Raw genomic sequence first — 18,862 nt, forward strand, 5'->3', positions numbered from 1 at the left:
CTGACATTTGACTCATCGAGACGACTTGATATACTGCCAAAATGACATTTTTGAGCCCAAGCTCATTTCTGGACCTACCCTGAGGCTGTGATCTGAGCCAATCAGGAAGAGAGGTGTGACCAGGAAATCAACTCTGGCCCCTGTTGGGGGCACTGCTAATTCTGTACCTGGTGCTGCACTGTGATAGTTTACAATTCAGTGGGATAAAAGGTTATGAGATCCTTGCAGTGAGGCTGAGTTGACAGGGTTTCTCAATCCTTTTTAATTCATGCTCCCCTTCTTCAATGGAAAGCTAACAGGGAATTATGCTAGAACGGTGATTCATAATCCCAGCTAACACTGGAATCATTGATGGCTGGGCCCCATCCCCAGAGACTGACTGGATGGGACTCAGTCACTAGTGATTATAATATGCTGTCAGAGAGTGCATACAACTGCAAACAGGAGAATTGCATCCACCATCCAAGTGGAATCGAAGCACCCTCTCGATACAGAGGTGGACTGGACATAACCATCCCAGGGTCCACAGAATGTAGGAACAGAGTATAGATTAGAGTGGACTTACTGATACTCTATTCTGGAGCTAATGTGATTAGTAATGGAAGTAAATGTAGCACTGAGATGGAGAAAGCGGCCATGGTAGCTGCTGAGAGAGGGAATGGGAAGAAGAGATGTGATGTGGGGGCATTTTTAGGACTTGGAGGTGTCCCGGGTGGTACTGCAGGGGCAGTTGCTGGACATTGTATGTCCTCCCATGGCCCACTGGGTGGATTAGGGGAGAGTGTAAACTGTAATGAAGACCACTGACCATGTGGTGCAGCAGTGCTCAGAGATGTATTCACCAGGTGCGGTGGGTGTCCCTTGATGATGGAGGAGGTTGTGGTTGTGGGGGGGGGGAATAGGGGGGTACATGGGGACCTCATTTTTTTTAATGTAACATTAAAAATAAATAAATTAATTAAAAATTTTGTACTTTGAGAGTACAACCTTCAAGAAAGCCTAGAGATTGTGCTGGATTTTAATACAATATAATATGCATATAATTATATATGTAATATATAACATATAGTTAGTTGTACATAAGACAACATGTAATTATTTTATTCATGGAGAAGTGTGCTAAGGTGAAACTTCTTAATATGGTATGGATTAGTTGGAGACTAAAGCAAGTTCTAGGACTCAGGGACCATATATCCTTCCAGGCTATGACTGAGACCCACAGGGTGGAGAGCCCTGTAGCTAAGATTATTTCTAGGCTGACTGGGTCTGGTTCTAGGAAACAGGATTTTGCTCCAAATCTAGCCTGATTGTGATTCTGATGAGGTTGTAAAACTTTTTCCCTAAGTATGAACTAAATATCTGAGTTCCATCTACAGGGGGAGACTCTGCAGAGCATTCTCACGTGGTGACCCAGCAGAGACAAGTTCATGGGAAATAACTGAAGGGCTTCCAGAAGGGACTCTGGTTGAGACTGGTATAAAAGGAGCTGCCATGAGGATGTTTTTGTTTTGTTTTGTTTTGTTTTGTGTATATTTGCTTAAATGAATGATTAAAGTGAATTAATGAATGAGAAAACAAATGCATGAACAGAGAATCAAAAAGCATGAAAACTATGAAAGATGATGTAAGTGAATGTATAAATGAATGATCAAGTGAGTGAGGGAGTTATGAATAATGACTGACCAAAATATGAATAAATTGATACAAATGGATATATACATGAATAAATGAATATATATAAGGAACTTTTTTTTTAAAAATGCAGTCAGGCCTGAGAAGCTCTGAGTTTAGCTTTACCTCTGGATTTTGGTCTTCCTTTCAACTTCAACTTGTCATCACCCTGCAAGACATCACAGACCACCCAAGTACCTCCCCTCCTTCACTCCTTCATGGTTCCTTGACCTTCCCTATTCCAGGAGCCACTGCTTCCTCTTTATCCCTTTATCCTTGCTGTCATTTCCCATGCTCACCCTCTGGCCTTTTCATCACCTGGACTTCCTCTATTTCTGAAATCATGAGCCTGCAGCCTTTTCTTCCCAGGCCTCTTCTTTGACTCCTACAACATCTGCTATTCTATTTTGTGGGGTAGCCATTTCTAAGCATGATTCAAACCTCAGCAGCCATAAAAAGAAATACTGATAAATTTGAATACATAGCAGCAAGACTGGATATGAAAAACACATTAGGCAACAAGAAGACAAGCTTAAAAAGAATACTTACGACTTACACTGGTCAGTGAGTCAGTGAAGCGAATGACAGCACTTGACACTCTAGCAGATGAGAGCAAAAGGTTTTCTGTAAAAGATAGTGATTACTAGACAGAGAAGAGAGTTAAGCAAATCAGTGAACTGTGATCATAATCCTTACTGTCTAGAGGGACAGGAAACAACAGAACCAGACAAATGATTAACCAAGCAAGTAGGAACCAACTCTACCTCCTGTCACTGGAGAAGACAGATGCTCACACCACTCTCAAGGCACACTGGCTTCTTGTGCCCCAGAGATTCTATAATAAGCTATACAGCCACTTTCGAGCTAAGTTCACCTCTATACAATGTACTTTTTTGTTAAGAAGATGTATCCATCTTGATTGCCTTGCCCATCCTTGGTGCAATAGAGGCCTTGTCCTACAACACTGGTTAAGCCACTCTGGACTCCTTGCCATATTCTGTTGGTTCCTGCACTGGTCAACTCATATATATCATAAAGGGATAATTCCTTAATATATGAAGAACTCCTAGAAATCAATAAGAAAAAGACCAATGTGGTGGTTTGAAGATCTAAGTACCTCAGAAAGACATGTTCTTAAATTTAATTCATTCCCTTGGTTGTAAACTCATTGCAAGTAGGAGGCTACTTCAGCTAAGGTGGGACACCCCTCATCCAAGATGAGTTTTAATCCTATTACTGGAGTTCTTTATAAACAGAATGAATACAGAGAAAGAGAAAGTCATGGAAACAAGAGACTGAAATAAACAAAACCTGGAGGAGAAGGGAGAAATCAGCAGAGGCTAGCATGTGTCTTGCCATGTGGTAGAGGAGCCAAGCATGACCAACAGTCTGTCTTCAGAAAGAAGAAAGCACTGCCTTCATGTTGCCTTGATTTGTACATTTTCTTGGCTTCAAAACTGTAAGCAAATAAATTCCCATTGCTTAAGACAAAACATTTCATGGTAAAACCACCAACAATCCAATAGAAAAACGGGCAAGGATATGAACAGAAAATTAAATTGTTTTTAAATATGTAAAAAGAAAATTCAATCTCATTCATAATGAGAATGACATTGAGATACCATTTTTCACCTATCAGAATTTGCAAAAATCTAAAAGCTTGATAATATATGATGTGGTGGGACTTGGAGGAAATAGGCTCTCTTATACATTGCTGGTTAAAGTATAAATGGTTAAAACTCCTGTGGAGCCAGACACAAAAAGGACAAATATCGTATGATTTCATTTACATAAATAGAAACAACTTCATAGGCACAGAAAGTAGTTTAGAGATTACCAGGGGTTTGGGAGTCAGGATAAATAGGGAGTTATTGCGTAATGGAAACAGAGTTTCTGTTTTGGGTGATGAAAAAGGTTTTATAATAGTGATAATGGTCACACAACATTGTATATGTAACTAATGCCACTGAACTGTACACTTAAAAATGGTTAAAATGGCACATAAAAAAACTTATGGAAAGAAATTTATCAAATGTGTATTTATCAAATGCATCTACTTTTTGATCCAGCCCAGCACTTCCACTTCTGGGAATTTATCCTATAGATATGCTTGTGCATGTGTGCAATGATAAGTATGATGGATATATATACAAAGTTACTCATTGTAAGTTTCTTCCTACTAGCAAAAAATTTGGAAACAATCCAAATGTTCAACTATCAGAGACTGGCTTTAAAAAAGATGGTTCATCCATACACTCTTCCATATAACTCTTGATACCTTTTCCTCTCTTCTTTAACAGGATGAGTTAAAGTATATCTCAGCTGCAAAGCCATCATCATACTTAATGGAGAAATACTAGGGACATTCCTACAAAGTCAGAAATAAGACAGAATGCCTGCTAGAACCAGTGTGATTTAACAATGTGCTGGAGGTGCCAACCAATGCAATTAGGTAAGAAAAAGAAGACAGAGGTATTTAAAAATTGGAAAAGAGAAAGTAAAAATTTCACAATTGGTTGGTAAGATTATCTACCTGGAAAATCCAAGTGAATCATCTGAAAAACTACTATAAACAGCAAGAATTTATTAGTAACTAGTGAGCAAAATTCCAAAACATAGGTGAGTATCTTTCACATTACTGCTTCAAGGTGATGGGGTACTGGTAAGACCAGAAAACTCCATGAACACAAGCCCACTGCTGCAATTTGTTTGCCATAAAATGAGCTCTTTGGTCAGAAGCAGTGCTGTGTGGAATATCACAACGATGAATAAGGATTTTTTTTTTAAATAAGGCATTTTAAATCCACTTTGGGCAGAAGTATTATCCACAGCCAGTATCTGCCAAGTGTCTGTTCTGGACCAGGCCTGTCCAGAGATAAGGCAGTTGGGGCACGTTTAGTCATGGAACTCACTCCCAGCAGAAGGACTGGACAAGGGAAACTCTGTAAAATGGAGTACATAATAACCTACCCATAGGACTTGTACTAGTCAGCCAAAGGGAGGCCGATGCAAAATACCAGAAATTAGTTGGTTTTTATAAAGGGTATTTATTTGGGGTAGGAGCTTATAGACACGAGGCCATAAAGCATGTTACTTACCTCACCAAAGTCTATTTTCACGTGTTGGAGCAAGATGGCTGCCGATGGCTGCGAGGGTTCAGGCTTCCAGGGCTCCTCCCTTCTCTCTGGGTTCAAGTTTCCTTTCTTCCCAGGGCTTGCTTCTTCCTGGGCTCAGGGTTCCGCTCTTCCTGGGGATGGCTTCTCTTTCCTTTGTGAGCTTATTTCCCGGGGCTCCAGCTTAAGGCTTCAGCATCAAACTCCAGCATCAAAACTCCAGCATCAAAACCCCTCAACTCTGTCCTTTGCCATGCCTTTTATCTGTGAGTCCCCACCCACCAAATGGTGGAGACTCAACACCCTACTGACATGGTCCAATCAAAGTCCTAATCAGGCGGCGGACTTGGCCCAGTGGTTGGGGCGTCCGTCTACCACATGGGAGGTCTGTGGTTCAAACCCCGGGCCTCCTTGACCCGTGTGCAGCTGGCCCATGTGCAGTGCTGATGCGCGCAGGGAGTGCCGTGCCACGCAGGGGTGTCCCCCTGTGGGGGAGCCCCACACACAGGGAGTGCGCCCCATAGGGAGAGCCGCCCAGTGCGAGGGAAAGTGCAGCCTGCCCAGGAATGGTGCCACACACACGGAGAGCTGACGCAGCAAGATGACAAAACAAAAAGAAACACAGATTCCTGTGCTGCTGACAACAACAGAAGCGGACAAAGAAGACGCAGCAAATGGACACAGAGAACAGACAACTGGGGTTGGGGCGGGGGGAAGGGGAGAGAAATAAATAAATAAATCTTTAAAAAAAAAAAAGTCCTAATCATAACTCAGTCATGCCCAGGTACAGACCAGATTTACAAACATAATCCAGTATCTATTTTTGGAATTCATAACCATATCAAACTGCTACTCTAAGATTTATATGAAATATATATGTAATTAGAGTACCTAGCACAGTGAAGGTGCTCAATCAAGGGTGCAATTTACTATGTATGAAGCTATCTCAACAGTAGGCAACATCTCTAGCGCAAAGTTCACTAGTCTCATGCTTGCATTTTCAGAGCCCAGGTGAGTGACTATAACCTGCCCATTGGTCTGGGTCCATGCTGACATGTGAATAAGCCTTCCCAGAGTTCCTACTTCCTCCCTTGTTCTTCCCACTGCACTCTATGCATACCTCTATCTGCAGCTCACTTGCTTCTTCCCTTTAGATTGTAAGCTCCTCAAAGGAACAGCCCATATCTATTTGCCAATTACCAGCACCCACCACACAGCCTAGCCCACACTAGGCAAGAAGCAAGGGTTTGTTGTTGGTTAGATGAATATCCCGAGGACAGCAGAAGCCACCTGTGGACCCTGTTCTTTTGCACCTGAGCTGTATTTTTGTGACAGCACACTTGAGTTTGAACCAAAATGATCTTGGAAGGGAGCTCAGTGTAAGAAGTCAAATGAAATTAGGCCTGGGGATATGATTTGGTTGACACCCCCAACTGATACCAAACAGGACTTGCAGCTGAGGAAAAGCAGCCCCAAGGCCACAGGGCTGACTCATGGAGATGAAAAATGTAATGCCAAAATGTGCACCATTCAGATGGCCAGGGGACAGAGATAAAAACAACAACAATAGTAACAAAGATGTAAGAGCTAGAGAACTGTATTAGTTCCATTGCCCTTTGGTAAACCATGTAAATAATGTATAGGGAAGTGGATGTGGCTCAAGTGATTGGGCTCCCGTCTACCATGTGGGAGGGCTAGGGTTCAATTTCCAGGTCCTCCTGGTGAAGGCAAGCTGGCCTGCGCAGCAGTGCTGACCCACGCAGCCACCGGGCCTGTGTGGAGAGCTGGCCTAGCAAGATGGCACAACAAAAAGAGACACAGAGGAGAGACAATGAAAAGATACAGCAGACCAGGGAGTTGAAGTGTCACAAGAGATTGAACATCTCTTTCTCACTCCATAAAGTCCCAGGATCAGTTCCCAGAACCACCTAAAGAGAAGACAAGCAGACACAGAAGAATGCAGTGAATGGACACAGAGAGCACACGGGGGTGGAGGGAGGGTAACTAAATAAATAAATCTTAAAAAAAAAATGTATAGACTTTTTTTTTTTTAAGATTTATTTCTCTCCCCTTCCCCCCCATTGTCTGCTTTGTGTGTCCATTCTCTGTGTGTTCTTCTGCATCCACTTGCATTATCTGGCAGCACTGGAAAACTGGGTCACTTTTTTGTGGTGTCATCTTGCTGTGTCAGCTCTCCGTGTGCAGCGCCACTCCTGGGTAGCAAGGCAGCTCTCCTCATGGGTGCACTCCTTGCGTGTGGGGCACCCCTGTGCGTGGGTGGCATGGCACTCCTTGCACGTGGCAGCACTGTGCGTGGGCCAGCTTACCACACAGGCCAGGAGGTTCTGGGCATCAAACCCTAGACTCTCCATGTGGTAGACAGACATTCTATCCGTTGAGCCATATCTGCTTCCTGACATGTATTCTTTATATGGATTTGCATTTCCTGCCCACAGTGCTTTTTCTAGAAGTATCATTTGCAGACTAATGGAATGCCTTATTCACTAGCATGGTACTCTACACAAAATTGCTTCTGATCCAAGAAATTTTTTCACAGCAAATGAGACAACAGCAATGGGCTTTTTTTTCTTTTTAGGAGGTACAGGGGATTGAACTCAGGATCTTGTACATGGGAAGCAGGTACTCAACGACTGAGCTACATCTGCTCCCCTAGTAATGGGCTTTTGACCACATATCTCATCACTCAGAAGCAGATGCATAAATAGAAGGGTGGGATGGCGTATTCAAGACTCTGTTATGGCACTATTTGGGAGACAACCTAAAAAGTTGGGGTTCTGTCTCAAGGAAAGAATGCAGCATGCGCTTTGCATCAGTTTCTCCTAACCAGAAAGCATGGGTCCAGGAATCAAGGGATGGAAGTAGGAGTGGGTCCTCTCACTATTATAAATCTAATGATCTACTTGCAGAATTTTTGCTTCCTGTTCATCAGCTTTGAGTTCTGCTGCTTTTCATGTTTTGATTTCCCAAAGAGGAATGCTTCCACCAGGGGCCACAAGGCTTCACTGAATGACAAAACAAAACTCATCTGGCAATTCTGGGCTTTTGGGACACTAAATCAACAAGGAAGTATTCTACTAGCTGGACATATGACCAAAGAAAAATTGGGACACTGATACACAATAGCAGCAGGGAGAACTACATTTGAAATGCACAGATTTTCTCTGGGATCCCTCTTAAAAATAATAAACATTAATGGAAAACTCAAGGAAATAAATGCAGGACAACTAAGGATTCAGACCCTTTAGGAATGAAGGTTTGGATCAACCACGCCAAATAAAGAACCCCAACCAGCTGTGATTCTGGCTGAGGGCAAAGGAAACACAATGGGCAGTGGAAAAGGAAATTGTAAATGTTAGCTACAGCCTCATGGCAGTTAGACACAGAATCATTCGTGTGTGTAGGGGCGCACACAATTTTCTTCTCTTCTTCTTCCTTCTCATTATTTCACATAGTTTTTGCTGGAAGTTACATTGACCCTTTAGTCTTTTTTTGTGTGTGTGATTTATTTTATTTATTCCTCTCCCATCACCCCACACCCCCCGTTGTCTGTTCTGTGTTCATTCACTGTGTGTTCTTCTGCGTCCACTTGCATTATCCTGCCACACTGGGAAACTGTGTCTCTTTTTTGTTGCATAGAGAACCCCTATGTGGGGATGCCCCTGCGTGGCAGCAGCGCTGTGCACGGGCCAGCTCACCACACGGGTCAGGAGGCCCTGGGGATCAAACCCTGGACCCTCCATATGGTAGATGGATGCTCTATCAGTTGAGCCACATCCACTTCCCTACCCTTTAGTCTTTTTTTTTTTATAGGATTCCCTGTCTTTATTTTTTTAAATTTATTTCTCTCCCCCTACCCCCCCCCCCAGTTGTCTGTTCTGTGTCCATTTGCTGCATGTTCTTTGTCCGCGTCTGTTGTCGTCAGCGGCATGGGAATCTGTGTTTCTTTTTGTTGCGTCATCTTGTGTCAGCTCTCCATGTGTGCGGCACCATTCCTGGGCAGGCTGCACTTTCTTTCGCGCTGGGCAGCTCCCCTTACGGGGCGCACTCCTTGCATGTGGGGCTCCTCTAAATGGGGGACACCCCTGCGCGGCAGGGCACTCCTTGTGCGCATCAGCACTGTGCATGGGCCAGCTCCACACAGGTCAAGGAGGCCCAGGGTTTGAACCGCGGACCTCCCATGCAGCAGATGGACGCCCTAAGCACTGGGCTAAGTCCGCTCCCCCCCCCCTTAGTCTTTAGGTAACAGAATATTCAGATAGTACTGTTACTGGATTAAAGGAGCCACTATAGACCAGAGAAAAAGACAATGATTACTGGGACCTTACATATTCTCATTTTGGCAAGGGTGAGAACATCTTTCTATAAAAGAGTTGCATCTTGCTAGGCATAAACATAGCTGTTTTTGCAGCAATATCAAAGTCCAAACATGTGTAGAAGGGCATGTAGAGATCCCAAGTGGCTAAAGGGGTGGACTGTACTTTATAACTATTAAGGTGTTATCTCTCAGCTGCATACGCCCTCTTCTTAACTGCTTTTGTTACTGGGGATGGAACTCTGCAAACATTTCTGCTTTACCAGCTGGAATCCTGTTGGATTTTTCCAATAGGAACCACCTGAAGGACGCTTCAGAGCTGGAGGGAGACAAAAAGAGCGGCTCCTTCCTGTATCATCAGCTGCTTGGCTGCATGTCTTCTCTCTGCAGCACCACTTGAATCCTGGCAGCACTTTTCTCTCAGGTCCTCTTCACCACCTGCATGTCACCAGCCACAGTGGAATAGCAGCCCATCCTTAGAGGTAGCTCCTCCTGTGGTTTCTACCTCCTTGATATGTGTTTTCTAAAAGGACTTTTCAGTTGCTGAGTTAACTCTACATTGTTAAATAATTTGCATGGTTTCTGCCTATCAGTACTATAACTGTATGAAACATACAGATTTTTATCTATTGAAACTGAGACTCAAGAATGTATTGTTTTAAATTCCTTAAGAACAAAAACTAAGAATCTGCAGAAAAAGTTTTCTCCCTTCGAGCGTACTTCACATGGTCAATGGCAATTAGCAAGACCCATATTTCCATCTATAAGCTAAGCTACTTAGTCCAAATAAACTATTCTGAGCTTTTACCTGGAGTGATTTCTTACTTCAGAACTCTTTGAACCTCCTTCTATTCCAATATTCCTTAACCTAGGTTGAGAAGAATTAAAACAATGATATTCTGATATTAGAAACGAAAATTGAACTTTGGCAATGATTAATATCCATTAGAGAACATCTTCACAATAAATTTATGTCAACGACACTAGCATCACCTGGAACTCTCCATGTATTCTCTTCTGGAATGTCTTTAAAATAGAAACCCATACATTGAAGGGCAGAATTAGTAGCAAGACATTACTAGTATCCCCATTTCCCTTGTATTAAAGAGTCCACAACCTGGTTCTTGCTGATAGTTTCCATTTATTACTGCAGTAGACAATTGCTCTGAAAGTGCAACACTAAATCATTCTTGTCACAGCTTCTGCTCCTTCTCCACTGGCAAATACTTGGAAATTCATTCTTGGAGCATCGTGGACCACAAGCTTCTCTCTGGGTGGAAAATTATTGCCACTGCCAGTATCACAGGGAAACACATACATACAAACGCACACACACACACACACACACACACGAAAAAAAGATAAAAAGATAAGAGCACTGGAGAGGAGTAGGGGGCAACCTTAAACAGAAAACCCAGCAAAGGGGTCATGGGAAAACAGCCCCGACATGCAGAGCGGAGCCCTGGCCGACCTTCCTGTCCCTTCCCCCTGCCCCCTCGCCCCCCCCCCCAAGGCCCATTGTCTCCATATCAGGCATACCACGCCCACAACAGTGTCTTGTCTCAGCATATCAGAGGCCCATGGAGTTCACATAAATGAAAAGATTTCTCAAGCTAGTTTGGGGAACACGGGTGATTTGAATAAACTGACTATTCGACCTCCTGTCAGAAGTTGTTAGGCAGAGTACCTGGGAGAGCACTGGGGCTAAGACTCTGCCTAACAGGGATGACCCCTCATTCCAACCGCATACGTTCAGCAGAGTTTTGATGGGATAACCTTCAAATACTGCCATTGGAAAAAAGAAACATGAGCAGCTCTAGAAAACAAGAGATTAAAAAATTTGAGCAAAGAAAAAGCAAAAATATGGACAACACAACTCATGCTGACAAAACCCTCACTCACGAATACATTATACACATATACACGCATACACACACACAACAGGTAAATGCCCAAAGGGCAAATCAGAATATCTGCTCTCTTTGGAATTTTCATGGCAAATCTGAGTTTAGGCAAAAGTGAAGCCTTTCTAGGAATCTAAACAAATCTCAGGAGACAGCCTTTGCTCCTCATGTTAGCCAATGTTGCTCCTATATTTGCCTGAGCCCTTCACAACTGTCTGGACACCAGAATTCATTCTTCATATTCCTGGAGTTTAGATCACAGCTAGATCTTCTTACCTGACCTAACTTCACCTGTAACGGAAGCACCTTCCTTTTGGCCCCTGTACTCCCCTGTTCTTGTAGGAAAAAGCATCCTCGAACAGTGGTAGCTCGAGGGTATTCAGGAGTTGGAAAGTAGGGAGAATAACGAGTACAGTAAGGAACTGCCTGTTACTCCCAAATGATTTCTCTGAGATCAGGTGGCTAAGGACCCTCCGGCCCTCAAGGTTATGTTTTAAGAGAGGCCTTAATTTAAGGTACTGCAATCTTTGCTCCCAAGAGCCAAGTAAGGCAGTGCTACTTGGAGGTTGCTGTAGGACTCTTACTCATTACTTATTTGAATCCTAGATGTTCTTTTGACCCCTCTGCCTTCAGTCCTTTTGGAGTCAGATCACCCAGCTTCTTTGAGGAGTGACTGGTCAATATTAAAGCATGCCTGCTTAGCCTTCAAGAGGTTTCTCTCCGGGTACCATCAGTCAGCACACATTTGCTAACACACATACTGGGTGATAAAGACTCACAGTAGGGTTTTCCAACCACTGCAGACGGGCACAGCCAAACAAATAAAGCCAGCCATCAAGGTCACTTTTTCTTCAGATGTCCCAGTTTTCAGGATCATAGACTTTTCCAAATTAAGTGTTAATACCTGGCAGCAACCAGATTTGAACAGCTCATTTGCTTTCCTTCCTCAATGAGAGGGCCGATAGGAACAGGCCTGACACACAGGCCCTACTCACGTGGGAAAACGATTTCAGTCACTGCCCTCAACTCCAAATCCTGCACTTGGAACATATATTATAATTTAGGTCCTAATCAAACTGGACTTTGCTCCAGTTTAATTTACCAAGGCATACCTTCTAAGATGCCTCAGTGAAACCAGTGTGGTCCACCAGATTAAAATTCTAAGTGCAGCAGTGCCTAAGAAGGAAAGAAAGAGTCCCGCAGGAGGCAAGACCGGAGGACATAAGGCAGGGGACTACGCAAAATCCTGGACATTCATCACATCAGTAACACATCTGCAGAAAGTGGTGGGGTTGGGGGAAGAGGGGAGAGAAATAAACAAAATGTCCCAATAATTTAATGGCAGAGCTAGAAGAGAGCATTTACAGCTATTTTGGGACTCTCCAACAAAAAGCTCTTCCGGGATGTACAGGCATTCATAATACTGATAACTCTCAGTCGACAGCTCTGGCATGGACACATGGGCACAACACCCTCATACAGTGTGAGAAGAACACAACAGAATGCCTAAGAGGCATCGGGACAGCACGTAGCCAAGTGAAAGGCCGAACTCCCCCCACAAACCCCATTAAAAAACAAAGTTTGTCTATTACAAAGTCACGGTTTCTGTTTTCCCGCTTTATAAAGTCAGCGTTGCTGGAGGGTGTCTAGCAGAATCCGTCCTCCAGGAATGAGTGCAAAAGGGGAGCCCATGGCTCAGGGATGTCCCTTCAGTGAGCAGATGGAAGGACCGCTGGAGACCTCCCATCCATTGTGGACAAATACACACATACAGAAAAGGATTATTGCCAGCTTGTGTACTTTCACAATGTGATTTTTGTGTTTCGGAAACTTGAATTGTCCCTGAAAGAAAAAAAATGGGAGAAAATGGAGCATTTAATACATGGATCATCTACATATGACCACACACATACAGGGGGAGAGTTTAACTCAGCACTTCTAAGGCCCTACTTTCCTTGCTAATCTAAGGCCAGAACAGCAACCTAGAACCAGCCTCCCCAAGTCCCTTCAAAAACTCTGACTCAGGGGTTTATAAGAGCAAAAGGTCAGAAATACCCCAAAAATGCATCTCAATAGAAGACTGTTTAAATATTAATGTCAGGACACATTCACACAATAGGTCACTGTAGCTTAAAAAAAAATGACAAAGAAGCTCTCTACTAATATGGAAAGCTCTCTATGCTATACTGATAAGTGAAGGTGCAGAAGAATGTGTGTATATAGCATGCTACCTTTTGTGGAAGCAGGGGAAATAAGGTGATCTGTTCATATCTGTTCATATATTCCTATAAGGGTACACAAGAAACTGTAACAGTGCTTATCTGGGGCAGTGGGAGCGTGGCACAGCACCTGTGCAGATGAGTAAGAGTCAAAGGAAACATTTAAACACACAAGCACAAACACACTTCTTTTGTTACTGAACCATGTGAATGCATTATCTATTCAAAAAACCAACCAAGCAAACAAGCAAACCTGCAAAGCTTATAGCTGCTTACGAAAGGAGAGGATATTCCAGGAGGTGAAATCTGGGTATCCTTCGCTTTAGAAATTTAGCCGTAATTGTAGAAAGAGAAATTGGAGGAAAGGAGGCAAGGACAGATGGTTAAACTGTCCTCTAAACTCCTTCTATTATATGCAGACAGGCTTGGCCATCCAATTGTAACCTTTCCCATTCCACACTAAAAATCTAATGACTTCTTAGCAGTTCATATTGCCATTTCCACTTGGAGCTCTAAAATCTCAGGCCTGAAAGGAGATTTAAAGGCCACCAAATCTACTGCTTTGGCCCAGTGCTGAAGACTTAAATCTCCCTCAAATTTTGAAACAGACATTCTCATCAACCCAGATTCTACAGTCATCATTGCGCTTTAATTTTAAAGAAACATTATAGAAGCTCTGGCTTTAGCTGATCTATCTGAAAACTGCACTACAATTAATTTGGCATATGCAATTGATCCTGAGTAAATAGTGATGAAAGAATATGCTCAGCCCAGCCAAATAGCTCTTTCCTCCTGTTACTAAGGGATTCTCCTCCAAAATGGTGACAAGCTGACAATAATAACAGAAGGAAAGAGCTTACCCAAACGACAGCAGACAAGTTACTAAGAGGGAACATGGAATGTGGCTGGTGTAGATGAAGAAACTGATTACTACTTCTAAGCCCCCATGGTAATTTTATAAGTGACATTCATGACCATGTGGTTCATTTATTGATGGCTACTGAGCATTTCCTACTATTTCTAAGGAATTGAAGGCTGTGCAGAAAGAGAACTTAATGGAATGATCATCCTTTTCAAGTGCCAATGGTACAATGGTCCTTTCAAAAAGACTAACCCTCTGAGGTGCCATAGTGTTCTAAGTGCAGCTAGCAAAAGATGATTCAAGAACGTAAGAAGAACAGGCATAACTGAGGGGTGTGTGTATTATCTCTGAGTCCCTTAGGGATGATGAGCTGTTTTTCTGAGCCTGTAATACAGGAGACACCTTTTCCCACATACCTGTAATAATAAAGAGATTATGATGGAAGAGTTTGCTCTGATCCATCTCTACCCATACAGCAACTGGATACCAGAAGTCAATCAGTAGAGAGTGGTAGGAAGAGTGAACAGAAAGGTAGGGATATGGGAAAGCAGACTATGGAAGAAATTACCTATCTTGGAGTAAGGAAGATGGCAGGCAAGCATATGGACCCAGCCCTTTCAGAACATGATGTAAAGATAAGTCCATTCTATAAGAAGGTCATCTTATCTTTTGGAAGAATTCCTGTAATGAGCTAAGGGTAGGCCAGATCAGAAATTCTCCTCTCTGTGGCATGTAAACTGCAGAGCTCTATCACACTTCCCCATCCAGATAGTTAATACTTACTCCTATTATTTCTGTTATCATAGATCTCTTTACAGTCCAGAAACCTTACTAAGAAGTCACAGTCATTCTAAGGTCAATTTGCAAATTGGAATAGTGGAGGAGATAAATAAATGAGCCAGGAAAATTTAGCTGAGTTTTCCCACAGTTTAAGAGGACAACAATGAGCAAGGAGCTGGGTGACATGCTCGTGACAAGAGGATGAAGTAGGCTGGTGGCAGTGGAATCTAGGCTTTATTCCAACCTCTCTAAAGAAAGTGGCCTGAGACCAGATCCATGCCAAATGTGTTCATCTCAAAGTAGCAGGAATTGACACTTGGTATGTCCCTCACCCCAGGCTGCAGAGACAGAGAGATTTGGAGATGGGAAAGGAAAAAAGCAGACAGGAAGTAGCAGAGGTCACAAACTTTTAAAAATAGATATGATTCTATTCTTCTAAAAGCAAACTAAATTTTTAAAAATCCAGAGTACACTCCCAAATATTAGCCCTCTATCATCTAGCAACGGCCCATGGGCTGCCTTCAGGGTACTGGGCTAGGACGTGGGAGCTGAAAGACCCAACACTCTAGAGGAAGCCAAAAGGAGAATTCTTTCTCTCTGGATACCTCTTTGCCATGAGACAGGCTTAAAAAAACAGATTCCCCCACGCAAACTGGTCTCCAACATCACATTCCCAGGTATACTGGGGAAAACTGTTACGTAAATACTCTGAAACAGTTTCTAATTTGCTCTGCCCTAAAAGATCTCCCTTTTTTTGAATTTCCAGAAAAATGAAAAACTAGTTCAAACTCTGGAAATGCACCGACAGAAGTTAACTCCTGAGGGCGGGTGACGGGTGACGTGGTTGCTCAGAAGAATGCCTCCCTCTCTTGGAGCTCGCTTCCACAGTGCTGGTGCCCAGCAGGGATACCAAGAGAATTCTGGGTCCTCAGCTGAGAGCTGGGAGCCACCCAAGCAGGAGCCCTCTCTAAGTCTCTTTTCTGAAGACTCTGAAGGGGCAGTTACAAATCTACCCTAATCAAACTTAAGGGCACTGTAGGCTTCAGAGGAATATTCTCTGGCCATCGACTTTCCAGCCCCAGGCCAGCTCTGGTTTCCTCTTCACTCCCTGCATATTAAATACATCTGCAAATCCATCCCACAGACAGTGGGGCCAATTTTAGCTTCTACCTAAATGAGTGGTCATTGCCAACTTCATTTCAAACAATAACTATCACTGTACCGTGCATGCTGGTCCAGACTAAAAGTAACCAAAACCTTCCTCCCTGTAGCTAATTAGGACTTCTACTGAAGCTATAAGTTAAAAGGGCAAGACTTATTTGCCATGCAAGACAAGTGAAATAGTCCTAAAGCAGTAGTAGTCACAGGTAATAGCATTAAATCTTAGTTAAATTGAGGAAAAAGTATTCATAGTTCAAGAATAAGTATTTAATTTGCAGGGTTTTTTCCTACCAATTTCTTCACAGATTATTACCTACTTAGAGGGGGATGAGAAAATGGAGAGAGAGAAAGAAGGCTAACATCTCAGGGGCCTCTAAAGTGGCAGATCAAAGGGGCACACATATCTTCTCAGAACATATCTTTCACTTAAAGGAAGGTTAAGTCAAAGAGATGAAACATGAAGAATTCTTTTCAGGACTGTGAAAACAACCAAGTGAGCTGAATGTTTTCATTTAGCTCTAACACTCCTCTCAGTCTTCCAAGTTGGTGCTCTCAGAAAACACCTGAGACATGAAGCGCCGCCTCTGCCCACCCCCTCCTCCTGGTAGAGATGTGGGTGGCATCATCTGAGTGCAGGAACTCTGCAACTGTCTGTGCAGCACAGCAGCTCCCCAGAGTCTTTATCCCTGGCAATCTGCTTCTGTCCCTCCCAGCGTCGGCCTCTTTCTGCCAGCCATTCTGAGGGAGGCAAGTCTCCTTTTCTGGGAAAAGTTTCATTTCCTTCCTGGGAAGGGGGAATTCTGAAGCAGCTACTTCGGTTGACATATTCTGTTCTGTCTTTAGAAACACTCTATTTGTAGGGATGGGATGATATCCAGGAATATGCTCTCATCTCCGGCACATGCAAATACCGTTCTTTCATTCATTTCTCTCATTCGGAATGAACTTATCCAATTAATTCCCTCTGCTAATAAGACAGGCATGGTCTTAGTCCCAACTCTTAAGTGAAATACAAATATTCAAGTGAATGCTTTAGGTGACCCAGGCTTCAATATCCCAGGGCCTCCTCCTGCCAGTAAACACGTGACAATCTAATTAGAGTACAGCCTGACCTACTCTCTTAGCTTTGAAATCTACCCCCAGTTCACTTTCATTGCTGAAACCCTAAATTTATATTACTATTTTCTCACAACTAACAAACACCAAGAGCAAACAAGAGACATACCTCTCACCTCACCCATATCAGGGCCTATGGAACTCCCCTGTAGTTATAGGACACTGCCAGGTAGTTTAAAAATGGCCACAGCTGAAAGACTGTGGCATATTTATAGTCATGAAATGTTAGAATCCAAACAGTTCTGAGACCTGCTCGGCCATGTAGCCTCACTTCCCAAATGAGAAAGCAGGCCCAGTACAGTGGAGCAGGCTGCCCAGGGTTCACAAGATGTGACCCGGGGAGGGCGATTATCTAGTGATTTTGGACTTGGGTTCTTTTCTGAGACTATGATAATTGGCCCAAAAGGAGAGCCTGCAGCAGGCTTGACATTGGCAGAGGTAAGGCTGGAGGTAAGCGGGAAGGGGCGTCCACCTAGCTCCTATGGCTGAGAGGTATGTCACAAGGTGTGGAGAAGACAGACAAGGCCCTACCCTGAGTGTGAGAGACAGAGGGGAGCGTCCGATCAGCGGCCGCTGCTGTTCACCAGGCCATGAAACTCCTCCCAGGCCCTGGTAAACCAGAGACAAAAAACACAACAGCACATTCAGATGAAACGCAGACCGATAACCCCGCAGCCCGTTTCAGATACCCTTAAAGTCAAGTGGAAGCATGACAGGAAAGGCTTGCCATTTAGACTTCCCTCTCAATTAGCAGGGGCAATCAGCACCTTTCAGGGGGAGTTGGCACTTCTTCTGGCCTGCTCCAGACTTTAAAAGTCTGGTCCTCACTATTCCCTCAAGGATTTGCAATTGTACTTTAAAAGCCTACTTCAACAAGGCTTTGGGGGAAGTCAGTGAGGTAGGGGCTGAAGCTCCGTCACCCCTGGAAGGACCCTGAGGATCATGGTGGAAACGATCTTCTTTCGTTGGGCCTCGGGCCTCTCCTCAGACCTCCCCGAGGGTAAAGGCAGGTACTCAACAAGATGTCTCAAGATGGAATGGGGAAATTAGACCATATTCCATACTGTTTTCACATTTCTGCCTTCTAACCCTTCCAAAGTCACATCTCACATTAGTATCAAGTTCCACCTGTTTCTTAAAATACCCAAATATTGTAAAATTTAAGTTGTGTAAGTTTTAGCATAATTTCAAATTCAAAGTTCCCCGGGAACAATGTTCATTACAGCCTTCAGGCTGATTAATTTAACTCATCAAGCTTTCAAATTTAGGGTTAGAAGGGAAAAGAAACGTGACTGAAGGGATATGTAATGACTCAAGGTGGCATTCTACAAAGAACAGGCCCTTGGTGACTGCAGGCGAAGTAACAGGAAAAAACCAGAGCCCCCAAATCTCCAGGGGCTCAGACCCACCTCAAGTTTTCTCAAAGCTAATTTCCTACCTTTTTTTTTTTTTTTTTTACCATAGGTCCTTTTCCGCTCCATTAGGGACAGTGTCTTGTAAATTGCCTGGGAATTATTGATAAATTGGGGTAATTCTGTGTTTCCAAATCTAAAGCTTCTATTGTCAATTATTCCACTTATGCTTTAAAGGGGTGACATGGTACCCAGGGTGACAACAGACTGTGTCAACAGATTCAATATTAGGACCACTAAAACATACTTTATCACCAGGCCTTCTACAGGTAGTTTTTTCTTTTTTTCTTC

The 18,862-nt window shown here is 43.3% G+C and overlaps 1 non-coding gene across 1 annotated transcript; it reads right to left on the reverse strand.

Annotated features, from left to right (window-relative positions):
* Nucleotides 1-10,238: 10,238 nt before the first annotated feature.
* LOC101423038 (uncharacterized) lies at nt 10,239-17,771 on the reverse strand. Its single transcript, XR_009186430.2, has 2 exons — nt 17,691-17,771; nt 10,239-12,863 (listed from the first exon to the last, which is right to left on the reverse strand). It is a non-coding gene; the product is annotated as an uncharacterized protein (transcript).
* Nucleotides 17,772-18,862: the final 1,091 nt, after the last annotated feature.

This window comes from Dasypus novemcinctus, chromosome 7, assembly GCF_030445035.2.
Source record: "Dasypus novemcinctus isolate mDasNov1 chromosome 7, mDasNov1.1.hap2, whole genome shotgun sequence".
NCBI classification, from domain to species: domain Eukaryota; kingdom Metazoa; phylum Chordata; class Mammalia; order Cingulata; family Dasypodidae; genus Dasypus; species Dasypus novemcinctus.